Consider the following 13,994-nt stretch of genomic DNA (forward strand, 5'->3'; position numbering starts at 1 on the left):
CAAAAAAATACAACTTCATCAATAATACCTAGGCAGAGTGTATCCAAGCATATGTGTGTGTGCCTAATTGTATCAAAACTCTTATTATAAAAGTAAGAATTTTACTCTTGAACATTTAAATACTATATAGGAAAATACGTTACATAACCAAGCTATAAAAATGACTAATTTAATCGAAATTATTCGTTATCGGCTCACAGCTCTAGTTTTTAACTAATGATTAACTGATCACTGTTATAGTTTATTTTTTATAACAAAAATAGTCATTCATCTATTGCAGAAAAGCTGCCTAACACCGTTAATTGAAAATTTGAGAATATTTCCAAATATTCAACCAACGCTAACACTCGGGAGCCCAGATATACAGTAAAAAGATGTTCCGTCGGAAATTCTTTTAGTTTGATTGCTTAGTTCATAAAATTTAAAGATTATTTTTTTATTTTAGTAGTGACATAATTAATATGTATGCACCATTTCAGAAATCTTTTGAAATAGGCACCAAGATATTTACTAGATGTATCTTGTTTTTTTGTAGTTAATACTATTGTAGTATATTTGCCAACTTCTAAATTCATAGGACATAAACGCTCATGGAGAACTAAATGATTAATCTCTAAAATACCTCTCAGACTCATTAAAAATAAGATAAAAGTGTGCATTTTGTCAGTATTTAAAGAAAGAAGAAAGCTGATGATGTTCCAGCCATTTTCAATTTTTTCGTAGCCCATTCTGCTTATTTGATGCAAGTGACTATAAAAATATTCTTATTAGTTAAATTGTATTATCAAAAAAACACAAAAGTCTACCCAATCTTTGATAGTCCAGAAGACTACTCCCATATATTAAAAATAATATTGATTCGTAAACCTATACTTGAAGAACGTCAATGGAAATCTCTGCCGGATCACTATAATTGTCATTTATTTAAACCTTTTGCAAACACTATGTTAAGAATGAATTTAATTTAAGTATTACAAATACCGCTGACTCTAATGTAATCCAACTTCTCCAGTAAAATATAGTGATCAATTTTATAAAATGCCTTTTTCAAGTCTAGATATATTGCAAGTGATTTTTGTTGCTAATTAAAACTCTCAGTTATACAGGGTGTTCATTTGAAAACTTCCCACCACGGATTCTGAAATATTTTCTCGTCGTCTGAAATATCTCGTATTTCCAGCAAGACGGTGCTCCTTCTCACTATGTTCTTCCCGTTCGGCAATGGCTAGACAAGTTTCCAGATAAATGGATAGGGCAAAGTGGGCCTATAGAATGGCCTGCTAGATCTCCTGATATAACGCCGTTAGACTTTTTTCTATGGGGTCATTTGAAATCTATTGTGTTTACTCCCCAACCTGAAAGTTTGGATGAACTTCATCAACGCATCATCGACAGCTGCCATGATATCCCACAACATATTTTTGAAAATGTGCGTCAGGAATTTGAACATCACATATATCATTGTTTCGCCAAAAACGGCAACATTTTGAATACTTATTGAAATAAAAACTGATATTTTCATGTTTTTGTTTTCTATCTGAACAAATTAAGATAAACAAAAATATTTCTAATTTTCTCGAAAACGAATCGACCGATTTAAAAAAATCAAACGTCAAAATAAAAGACTTCGAAAGGCCCTTTAAACAAGCTATTACTCGATACTCCTTGCCGTTTAAAATTTTTAAGGGGATGACCCTGGGGGGCAGAGGGTGAAACAGGGTGAAGTAATTTTAGGTTAGAAAGTTGTCCCCCTTGATAAACCTTTTGACGAATTTCGGCATTTTTTTTAAACAGTGGTTTTCGATAAATCCGTGGTGGGAAGTTTTCAAATGAACACCCTGTATAGCTTGTTACTTTATGTTGATTTACCGCTTTCCTTTCAGAATCTACGAAGCCTAGTTTTAATAACCCTCTCGACATCTTTAGTAGCAAAAGTTTTGTCTTAATTCTTGTTTCGTAAATCCTTTTTTTTTTTTTAAATTAGCATACGTACTTATTCTAAAGTGTATTTTAGTATATTTAATTAACTTATTTTTATGAAGATTGTTATCATGTTTAAGTGCCAACCCTATTTATTTATCAAAAAATATAACTTTATTATTATTATTCAAAAATAAAAAAAAATATTTTTATTTTATTGGAGATATTTATATTTATAAAAGCCAGTGCACTTTTTAAAATTTAAAACTAGACAATTTTTCATTTCCATATAATAATTTTACAAAAGATCGAATGTGTACAAGAAAAAAACTGTAACATTATTTAATCTAAGAAAGTTAAATAAAATTTGATTTACTCACGTTTGCATGGTTGTCTAAACACACTTTTTTTTTAATCAAAAAAATAAACACGATACTCTTGTAATAATCAGTAAATTATGTATTAGACTAAATCTATTCGAAACAAATCATGCGTTAAAAATAATATGACTTTTTGCGCGTTCAATTTTCTTAATAAATATAAATCTGTGTCAAAGTTGTATGTATTTGAAATTAAAAAATGGTATTGCCATTGACTGATAAATTACTTTTTTATTTTAATTTATGTAAGGTTAAATTATTTGTGAAAATAAATTTTTGATTACTTATTTTGATTTGATAACTTGTCTTTGATTTTATTTATACATATACAGTGTGGCTCTTAATTGTCCTTCCCCCTCCCTTCTTATCTTTTAAATGCGTTTATATACAAATTTGAAATCTGGTACAGAAATTTCAATTTCTGACGAGGGGACAATTAAGAGCTGCACTACATATATAATGTGATTGATATGCGATAAACCACTTTTAGGGACTCATCGATTTCAAATTAAAAATATAATATAGTATAGTTTAGGAAAGAACCATTTTCTTTAACTTTTCTTATATTTGCTTCTTAATTAAAATGTTAAAACTGGCTCCACTAAAGTAAAATTAGCATTTGCTTTGTTTATTACATTAAATTTATAAAAACGTTCTCTTAATAGAACACAATTTTAAAAACTCAACGCTTCCAAGGTGACTCCTTATAATTACTGCCCATGAACATTTTTTTTATGTTATTTTAAAGTTTGCGGTTTTTATTAGATAACAATGTTTTGAAAAAATGTCTTACTAAATTTGTTTTGACTTTGTAAATGGTAAAGTAAAAATTACATTTTTATTTTAGCGTAATCATTATTAAATGATCTGTGCAAATAAATTTTGATAACTTTTGGTTTTATTTATATATGAAATGTGTCTGATATAGGATCAAAACCTATTCAAACCGTCTATTGCTAGGCCTTTCAAAGTGACGTCAACCCTTTTATACAGGGTGTTTCAGAACTATGGGATCAAACTTCTAGGGGTTGTTCAGTGCAACAGTAGAATCTATTTGAGTATAGGAACCCATGTCCGGAAATGTGTCACTACGCCACTACGGCCCTAAGATGCGTTTAAATTTAGAAAAAATATTAATTACCTAAATAGGATCTGATGCATTTATTTTTACCTTTTGTATATGATACCATCACAACAATTATTCAAAATGTCTTCCTCCAACCTCAATACACCGATTTAAACGCCGCACATGATTTCGGCGGACTACACTAGAAATTTGATCCTCGTTTTCAATGATTTCAAATGCTGCTGTTATTCATCCAATTAAGTCCAGCTCTCATTTTACTGGAGTTTTGTAGACTAAAGACTTTACATGTCCCCACAAGAAAAAATCGAGCGACGTTCAATCGGGTGACCTAGGAGGCCAAGAAAGTGCTCCACCTCTGGCAATCCAACGGTGCCGAAACCGCTGAGCCAAATACTCCCGTACTTTACAGCAAAGTGAGCCGGCGCTCGATCATGCTGAAATCACATTTGCTATCTAACGTTTAGTGGAACATTTTCAAGGAGTTCTGGGAGAACTTCCTCCAAGAAACGCAGATAAATAGGTCCTGTCATATCTAGAGCAAAGAGAACAAATAGTTTGTGTGACACATTCCGGCTCACCAACGTTTTCCCGCCCCCAAATTATAGGAAGAGGTGTGCCTCAGGGCTCAATCTTGGGACCTGTGCTCTTCCTATTATATGTCAATGGCTTGCCTGAGCTGTTCCCTTCTGATATGATTTGTCAATTCGCCGACGACACATCAGTTATAGTTGCCAGAAAGACAGTGGCTGATCTTTCACGGGGCTGCTCATCCGCAGTGGAGCGCATGAGGACCTGGTGTCTGGACAGTAAGTTGTCTTTGAACTCTGGTAAAACGGGGTTGATTAATTTTTCGAAGGCCAATATTGTCTCAGAATCTCTACTTGTGTGGTCTGGTGGGCAGTCAATCCTTGTAGCCAATAGTATTAAATTCTTAGGAATACACATTGACCCCAATTTAAATTGGGAGAAACATATTAAAAACCTTTATTCCAGATTAGCTAGCTTCTGCGGATTGATTAGAAGATTAAGGGATGTAGTGTCTGAGGTATCTCTTCGCCTATTTTATTTCGGACAGGTACAGTCGATCTTACAATATGGTATCTGTTTCTGGGGATCTGCAAGAGGAGCTCTAGATATATTTAGAATGCAAAAGCGTATCATTCGTTGTTTATTGGGCATGACCTACAGAACTTCCTGTAGACCTTACTTCTGCAAACTAAAAATACTCACCCCTTCCCTCCTTATACTTTTCTTCTTTGGTGTTATTTGTGAAGAGACACAATCATTTGTTTTTTGAGAATAGGGCAATGTACGCTGAGGATGTGACTATGATTACACGACATAGAAGCGATCTCCGCATTCCATTGCATAATTCAGCTTACTATGAAAGAGGTTCATTATATGGCCATCAGGGCTTATAGAATGCTACCTGCTGATATTAGAAGCATTGAATCTACAGTCCAATTTAAAAAAGCTGTTTACCACTGGTTGCAGATTAAATGTTTTTATAATTTTACTTTTGGATAATAATTTTAACTTGTGTTAGATATTTAGAATATTTATTTTAAATTTTGTTATTTTGTTTATATAAGTATATTGCCTCTATGAATTCTAGATAAGAAAAATTAATGTATCCTATGGGAGCTAGATCCTCCTTTGTATGACGTTGCTTTGTCGTCCTGTATACGATTTTGTTGGCAAATAAAGGATATTATTATAACCGTTCCGGTAGAAGGTATGGCCCAATTAAATAATCATCAACAATGCCTGCCCATACGTTCATCGCCCGTACGACAGACCAACAATTTTGATGTTTTCTTGGAAAAATTGCATAAGGATTTTCTGCGTCCCAAACATGGCTATTCCTACTATTAATTAAAACCACCGTCTATTGTGAAAGAGGCTTCATCGGTTCATAAAACATATCGTAAAAAATTTGGTTGTGCAGTGATGTGATCCACAAGCCATCGACAAAATTGAACTCTAGATTGATACTCGGCTGCAGTCATACCTTGAACTTTCTGCAAGTGGTAAGGATGGAGTTGTATCTCGTGTAGTACCCGCTAGACAGAAGTGTTACTCGTATTCAAATTCTTAGCGACGTCACGTGTACTATTTGATGGTTCATCGGCAACTCGCTGAAGCACCTCTTCTTCAAATTCGACCGTTCTTACGGTTCGAGCAACACCAGTATCATGCATCTTGGTCTTAAACATGCCTGTCTCAGCGAGCCGCCGATGAACCGCAATAAACTTTTTGTATCCAGGATGCTGTCGTCCGGGATAACCTTCATGATACAACCGCGATGCTGCTCGTGCATTGCAGTTTGTTGCTCCATATGCCAAATGCATATCCGCCAATTCTTGATTGGTAAAGTTTTCCATTAGCAATAAATGTTTAAGAATTATAAGCTATAAAATGTTTAAACATGACATTGAGAATTGACATTTATAAGCGTTGATTTTAAACAATTGTTGTTTATGGTATCATGTACAAAAGGTAAAAATAAATGCAGCAGATCCTATTTAGGTAATTAATGTTTTTTATAAATTTTAACGCGTCTTAGGGCCGTAGTGGCGTAGTGACGCATTTCCGGACATGGGTTTCTATACTCAAATGAATTCTTCTGTTGCACTAAATAACCCCCAGAAGTTTGATCCCATAGTTCTGAAACACCCTGTATATTTTTTTTTAATTTTTAAGAAGAAAATTAAGTATACGTTCGTGAAAAAGAAAGTTTTGTTTTAAGTTTACAGTTATAAGTTTTATAGTTTACAGTTGAAAGTTTACATAAATTTTGATTAAAAGCATCAAGAACTAGGAGTTGGTGATTGTTTTTTAATAAGGATTGGATAAAGATTGGATATATAAGTGTTTTCTGACACCGATTTTATTTTTTTTTAGCTTTTTGAACTACTTGCTTTGATTCTCTTTGTATTTGCTCTCTCATTACAGCCAATTAAAACTTGTTCCACTAACGTAAAAACTAACGTAATAACATTGTTTATTTAACTAAATTTACCATAAATATAAAAACGTAATCGTTTATTTTAATTTATATAAATATATTAAATATAATTTTAAAAACTTGCTTAAATGCTTTCAAAGTGATTTCTTATAATTGCTCTCGATAGAAATTCTGTTTGTCATTTTAAATTTTCCGATTTTTATTAGATAACAATGTTTTGAACAAACGTCTTACTAGTTTTATTTTATTTTGTTCAACTCCAGGTGAGTATTGTACACGTGAAAATAATAAAAAAAATACATGTGTTCTCATCCGATTTTCATTTGTTTTTAACTTGTAGCATAATTAAAATTATTCTAAAATGATTTTACCGCTTCTTATCACAAATGCTGTAGGTATCTGCTACTGTTCCGACATCTGTTAGTATTAGTGTTAGTGTGGTTGACGCGTTTATTTTCGAGTTTTTAGGATTCAAGTCGTATAATATGCCACACATCTATTCACATTTAGAATATGCAAATATGACCTTTATTTACGGCTTTTCTAATGCGAATGCTACAGCTGCAGTTTACTATATAATAATACCGATTTCCTTATCGGAGATATCCGAACAAAAACGTATTTATGATAGTCTTTAACAAATTTTGCGAGACCGGAACTCTGCCCAATACTAACACAATAAGAAACACAATTTTAAAGAAGTAAAAAATATTCTGAATTTGGCAGAAGGTGATGCAAGGACCCAATTTACGAAGAATTGCTACTCAATTTTTCATTCTACAGAAAAGAGTAATCAACACTTTGGCAAGGTACAGCGTGTACCATGTATGCTCTATCAAACCATGTAGAGCGTGTATAGCACCTACAACCCGAAGAATACCTATGTTATGCGTATGCAATTTTTTAATTGGATATTTTTCATCGACGAAGCAACATTCACCTGTGATGGAATCAAGAAGATTTAAAACTCTCATATAAAGTCAGCCGAAAATCCACACGCAATAGTCGAAACTAATTTTCAGCACAAGTTAATGGTAAACGTGGGGTATATCGAAAACTATTTAATTAGCTCACCCATTTTAGAAAATTGTTCTCTTTCCTGTGAGAATAAATTCTCACAGTAGAGAAGTATTTTTTTGCGAAATGCATTATTATAGAAATTTCCTTTAAACATCAAAATGTAAATGTATTATCCCGCACATTTTGCTCGTCGTGTCAAGCAATATTTATACGAAGAGTTTCCAGGACTATAGATTAGTTGCGGTGATTCTATTACTTGGCCTCCAATATCTCCAGACCTCACACCACTAAACTAATGTTTGTGAGGTTTATTTAAAAATGAAGTGTACAAGGTGAAAGTCGAAACTAGGTAGGCCCTAATTCGACACATTACGAATTTGGCAGTGTTTGTCAAAGAAAGACATGAATTACTTAGAAAAGCAACGAGTGCCCTTCCCAGACGAAGTAGAATATGTTTAGAGATTAATGGTGGTATTTTTGAACATTTGTTAAAATAGCGTCATAATTTAAACCATTGCAGTGTTAATGTAGGAAATTTTATTTGCTTTTAATAACGCTATATTTTGACAACAAATGAGAATCGCATAAGAGCATATGGGTTTTTTTAACAATTTTCACGTGTACAATAATCACCTCGAATTAGGTGCATTGCTGTCCTGTATATTGAAGTAATTTTCAATTACTGCATGAGGCTGCCAAAAGAAAAATGATATTACTGATATTTATTTTTTTTTCTTGGGGATGAAAAAACTTACAGCTTAAACAGCTAATTTCTAGTTATGTGAATTAGATTTATTGCTAATCATTAAAATATAAATATTCAAATATTGCTTATATTATAATATTTAAAAAATCATTCAGTTTTACATCTTGACTTTTTTATGTGTATCGTATTTTATGATTTTGTGGCCAGGTGAATTGTCTAAGAAACCAATGAGCAATAATATAATATGGTAAATTTTATGCAACAGTTATTTCGGACTACTAATTTGAATTTCATGAAGAATATTTTGTTTTTAGGAAATTCCATTAGCAGTAAATCAAGTACATAGAATGGCTCGTTCTCTGTGATACTACTATCTAATCGCATAATCTGCATATACCAAAAAGAATAAATAAAGGATGATTGACAAAAACGTCTTTTTTTATTAAAAGTTTAATTAACACTTTATTACTTTATTGTCTTTATGCAAACTTATCCTCATCACAAACTTTCGAGAAAAATGTTTGAACACAAATATAATATATGATACGATTATTGATAAAAAAGTTTTTCTCTGCCGGAAACTTTTTTGTCCTAAAAGCTTTTCTTTTAAGAAGTTCATACTTAGGTAACGTAATTGCTTACTTAATATATAAAATGACACAAAAATGATTTAGATGATTAGATGACATAGGAACAGACCAATATATATATAAAGGATGCCTATAATTCTATGCAAAAAAAATACACATTACCGGTTTTATATAGAAGTGGCAATACCGCATTACTAAAAATATCTTTTCAATATAGATTTCTACAACGTGCGAGACAACGTATCCCAATATATAAAGTTCTCATAAGATACCTATAAACGAAATAACGGGTTTGTTTTTCCTCAGAGAAAATTTAACTCAGGGACCGTGTATCTGAACCACTGATATATTTTAGAAAATGCATTTTGTCTTTTAATAAATGTGATCCTCTATGTTCAATCTATTGAAAATCCTTAAGAGCTTTACCTCAATATGCCTTGGCAGTTCGATTGGCAGATGAGGCACAACGGAATGGCCGGCACGGTCTACAAATTTAAGTACGCTTGATTTCTTTCCTTCTTAAATATTTCGTGCATATCTAAGTCAAAGTCTTTTTTAAGAAAAAAAAGTAATTTATGATTATCAATTCAGTGGATAAAAGATAGCATTAAAAACACGACTGACTGAAGATGATGCACTACAACGCCGGGACGATGCACACGCATCACGAAATTAAGATGTTTTAATTGTAAGGATTATTGTAAGGCCATTATATTATATTTTTAACGTGAAAAGCTATTGTATAACGTATTTAAATCTCTGGTGACCAAAAATACCACTTAAGCTTCTGGATTTTGTTTTCTTAAATATAGGATTTAAATAATGTAATTAAGTTTAAGTGTCTAAAATAAAATTAAAAAACAAACATTTATTTAAATAAATACAAACAGTATATTAAATAAGAACAGCTTATTCAAACTTATCTTCTGGTCTTTTTTCCACCCAAGCTTTAATGGCAGGAATGAACAGCACTTTGTCTCTAAGTGTAATCAAGTTGGGATATCCAGTTAGGATGTCGCTACCCCAGAAGTAGGAAAGATACCCAGTGACCGCTGTAAAGTACATGTCAGCCCAAGATAGCTAAAATCAAAAGTGACAATTAATATGGAAATAGCATTATACATATATATTTGGCATTATGTTATAAATTAATTGCAAAATTATAATTAAAAAATAATTAAAATTTAAAAAATCTGAGCTAGTCACCTAGCCATAATTTAAACTGGTGTAAAACTCAAACATTTTTCTCTATTTCGAATAAGGAATTTGCAAATATTCATTTCAGTAATATTGCTGATTTAAAGACTATTTTATACTTATAAGCAGTATAGTCTGCAATTTTAAATATGATTAAATTATTATTAAAAAATATTACACACTTTATACAAAACTTACTTTTCCATTTGCTAATTATCCATTATTAGCCTTAGCCCAACTATCTAATTTTGGTAACAAATAAGGTAATGTTTCTTTCTCTAGTTTTTCCCTGAGAACAGCCTTTCTCACTTTATTTTGCTCATGGCGAAATTGCCCTACATCTACAAGTAACAGATATTATTTCAGCTGCTCTCTCAATAAATTAAAGAAAAATATTACTTTGTCTCAGATCATTGACTGTATCTACTGCCGCATCAATTTCATAATTTTCAAAGTCATTATTACCCACAAGCCCAACCTGTTTGGCCACATATCTTGTAATTGCTAAACTTTGAATCATTACTCTTCCATTAACTTCTAAAATGGGCATTTGGCCAAGCGGCATTTCTAAAAAATATATAGATTATTTAAGTGATCTGAACGAGTTGTTTTTTACTTACGGTCTTTTAATGCTGGCCAGTCTTTTTGTGAGATTCTGTTGTCAATAAATTTAATTCCACCATAGTGAAATAGAAATCTTATAGGCTCTCCTAAGCCGCTAAAGTCAAAATAGGTTAGTTTATATTGTGGAGCCATTTTATGTATTTTTTTATTGTGTTCGTTTTAACAAATAAACTTGATTGTACAATGAATGGCAAAGCGTTTAGATTATATACAAACATAAGGATGATCCTGCATTTTTTTAATGACTAATCTTTTAATAAGTGGTTTTAACTCATAAAAAAACGTAAAATCATGTTAGGATAGGTTATTGAAGATTGATAATATTAATATGATAATATTGTTGAATGTGTGGTAAAAATGATTTTGAAATATGTACTAAAAATAGCAATAAAGGTCAGTCCTACATAATTATTAGGTTTTAATTTTTTTTTCTTTTAAAGTGTAAATTAAAAATAAAATTTTTTTAAATTTACGAACCTTAAACATTCTTAAATTTAGAAATGAAACTAAAAATTTGTATAGTCTAAGGCACCACAAGTTAATACATACAAAATGAAAAATTATATCCATGAAATTATAAAAACTTTATAGCCTATGAGACTTTCTGTTAATATTACAAACATCAACTTAATATACCCGTATATCATTTAAATTTTATGCCCTTTCTTCATATATTAGATATATTTTCTTATTATTAAATAATCTTAACTGCTTAAAATAATGGAGCTTACAATTTTAAAATGCAAAATCATATATAGCTTGTATATTGTCGATAAACAACAGGAATTTTACATGTTGGTATTAGTAAGCCTTTATTGCTGATTCAAGCAAAAGAAAATTTTACTAAAGCTGCTTTTTATATATGACTTAGTCATTAATTCCAAATTTGCTTTTTGCAATTATAAGCAGATTTAAAAAAAAACAAAACTAAAAGAAAATATCTTTAGTATTCTAATATTACCCTTATTAAAAGCAGTAAAACGTAACCAGAATAAACAATGAAAAGGAATTAAAAAACTGTAGGAACTCACTTAAGAAGGTCGAAATTAGCTGTTCTTAAACGCCTGTTTTAACTAAGTAACCATAATATAATAAACTTTAATTACCTCTTGTGTTAAAATAGATGTCAATTTAGAAATATTATCTCATACACTAAATTATTAAACAGAAGACCTAAGAATAGACTTATTTAGTAGAAATATGAATTTAAAACTTTAACGATACCTTATTTATATACCTATTGGACTTAATTCAATCTCGTCCAATAGTTCTTAAATATAGTAAATAATTTACTAATGGTTTAATAGATTATTTTATATACCCAATTAAATATATAAAAAAATTATTATATCTGGAATAAATTTTATTGCCATTCAGACATAAATATTTTGAATGGTATGGTTAAAGGTTTAAGATGACATTTCTTCTAAATATATGAATGAGTCTATTTTTTCTTTTCACTGATTAAGCGTTTCTTTTTCTTCTCATGCCGCGTTGAAAGTTGACGTCCACATGTCTGAATGCGTCCCTGTCTCGTGCTACATGGAAAAGTTTTTCCACATTTATTTCTATCTACTCTCTTATATTACGAAGTCAGGAATTTTTCTTCATTCCTATTTCCTTCTTCCCCTCTATCCTTCACTGCATTATATCTTTTAGCAGTATATATTTGTCGTTGCGCAGATTATGACCTATATATGTTTTATGGATCTTAATAATGCTTAGTAGTTTCGTTTCATATCCAACGCACCTTAGTACTTCTTCATTCGTTATTCTATGTATCCAGGGAATACTTAACATGCGCCTGTATATCCACAGTTTATACCATTTTCCAGTTTTTTTGACAGTTTAGGCTTTTAAGTTTCAGGCTAAGTTCGGAATAACACTTCATGAACTTTAGTCTAATTCGTAAGCCCAAACCTCTATTTGTGAACTTTGAAGAGTAAGCAATAAATGTCTTCCAAGCCATTTCCATCCTGATCTTGATTTCTTCGTCTGGATCTAGTTATTAATGATTGTTTCTAAATATTCAAATTTTTAGACTCGTTCTACTTGTTTTCCATTTAGTGTGACAACTGAGTGATTATTAGGGTTTTTACTTATCACCATGAATTTTGTTTTTTCCATAATGAAATCCTACTTTTTCGTAATAGTAGGGTGTGTAGCTTTTCTGCACTCTCCGCTATTATTGCAAAATCTTCCGCAAATCTAAAATTATTAGTAACTATTTCTCCAATGTTACACCTTCTCTTCTTTAGGGCCCTCCGAAAAACAAACTGGGAGTATAAGTTAAGAAATTGCGGGGACAGGATGCTGCCCTATCGAAAACCGTTCTGTATTTTGATTTTGTCTCTCTCCATATCTCCAACCCGCACTACTCCTGTTTGATTAAAGTATAACTCCTTTATTATGATTATTTTACTTTGATCTAAATTATAACTCTTTAGGTTCTCGATAAGTGTGTCATATTGGATTTAATTAAAGGTTTTCTAGAAGTTGATAAAACAGACGAATACACTTATAATATAATAATAATAATAATAATAATAATAATAATAAACGTCTTTTTCTTATCATAAACATTTATAAAAACTGCTATTTAAGCATGGCAGGGTCCAGCATAGCTATTCAACCTAACCGCTCATTAAAAAAAACCAAGTATAATTTTATAATACAATGAGTGAACAGTACAGGCGACCTTCCAAAAGTGTAATATATTTGGAGCTTAATAAAATATAAATATTAAATTTAAATTAAATGCATATATAAACAATTTCAAATATAAGATACACAGTTAGCTCAAATGTAAAGGTACTTTTTCCAGTTTAGAATTTTAGAATAGGAAAATAAAAATAATTAAAAGGGCGATAGCGATGTAATAATCGTTGAAACATGGCAGTCTGCAGTTGAAACATGGCAGATTCGCGCAATAAGGGTGTGATCAAACTTTCTGCGAGAGTAGCAATACCGTAGGTAAGAGTTCTGTAGCCTTTGCATAGTTGCTTTACAGATTTTAGTAAGTGCAGGTCAATAAACAATATTCCCATCGGTTAAGTGAGAAATTACTAAAGAATTAGTTAATCTAAGCTTTATATCCTTAGTAAAGTATTCTTTGTACATATATAGCAGGCGCAACTTGGCGAAAGATGACTGGAGGAGATGTGACACATGATACTCAAAAGTAAGATCATTATCAAGGTATATTCCTAATTTTTTTACATACATTGAGTGGTCAAGAGAGGTCCCATTTAAGTCGATATTAAAGTTGTGATTAGTCTCAATGGCTTTCTTATTTTTTCCAAAAATAAGCATTTTACTTTTTGAATTATTTAAATTGAGGCCAGGGGCTCTTGAAATTTTTAAAATATTATTTAAGCCATCAATTATAAGTTGAGAACCGTGAGCAATATTATCAAAATTAAACGAATGGTAAATTTGCAGGTAGTCCGCGTACTGATGCGACTTACAATTTTTGATAAATGTAGGAAAATCAGAAGTCTAT

General features: G+C 31.1%; 1 pseudogene; it reads right to left on the reverse strand.

Annotated features, from left to right (window-relative positions):
- Positions 1-9,519: 9,519 nt before the first annotated feature.
- LOC126734161 (glutathione S-transferase-like) lies at positions 9,520-10,668 on the reverse strand (annotated as a pseudogene).
- Positions 10,669-13,994: the final 3,326 nt, after the last annotated feature.

This window comes from Anthonomus grandis, chromosome 3 (assembly GCF_022605725.1).
Source record: "Anthonomus grandis grandis chromosome 3, icAntGran1.3, whole genome shotgun sequence".
NCBI lineage: Eukaryota > Metazoa > Arthropoda > Insecta > Coleoptera > Curculionidae > Anthonomus > Anthonomus grandis.